Source organism: Bison bison, unplaced genomic scaffold (assembly GCF_000754665.1).
Source record: "Bison bison bison isolate TAMUID 2011002044 unplaced genomic scaffold, Bison_UMD1.0 scf7180017864329, whole genome shotgun sequence".
In the NCBI taxonomy this organism is placed as follows: Eukaryota; Metazoa; Chordata; class Mammalia; order Artiodactyla; family Bovidae; genus Bison; species Bison bison.
Genome location: NW_011494901.1, coordinates 3,070,626 through 3,071,176, shown reverse-complemented (window position 1 = coordinate 3,071,176; position 551 = coordinate 3,070,626).

Below are 551 nucleotides of genomic sequence, written 5' to 3'. Positions count from 1 at the left end.
AAGAGGCAGATCAGGTGGTCTGGTATTCCCATCTCTTTCAGAATTTTCCACAGTTTATTGTGATCCACACAGTCAAAGGCTTTGGCCTAATCAATAAAGCAGAAATAGATGTTTTTCTGGAACTCTCTTTCTTTTTCGATGATCCAGCGGATGTTGGCAATTTGATCTCTGGTTCCTCTGCCTTTTCTAAAACCAGCTTGAACATCAGGAAGTTCACGGTTCACATATTGCTGAAGCCTGGCTTGGAGAATTCAGGCGGCTGCGACGGGCCACCATAGCGCGGCCCAGAGGAGCCACCCCACGTCCGAAGTCAGGGGCAGAAGCTGGGAGGACCCCATGCCCGAAGGGCGGCAGCCAAGAGGAGTTACCCCGCATCCGAGGTCAGGGGGGCGGCCGGGAGGAGATACCCCACACCCCTACGCCCGAGGCCAAGGGCAGCGGCGGGGAGGAGCAACCGCACAACCGAGGCCAGAGATGGTGGCCGGGAGGACCAACCCCACGTCCAAGGAGCTGTGGCTGCGCGGGCGCAGGAGGGCCTAGAGGAGCTATCC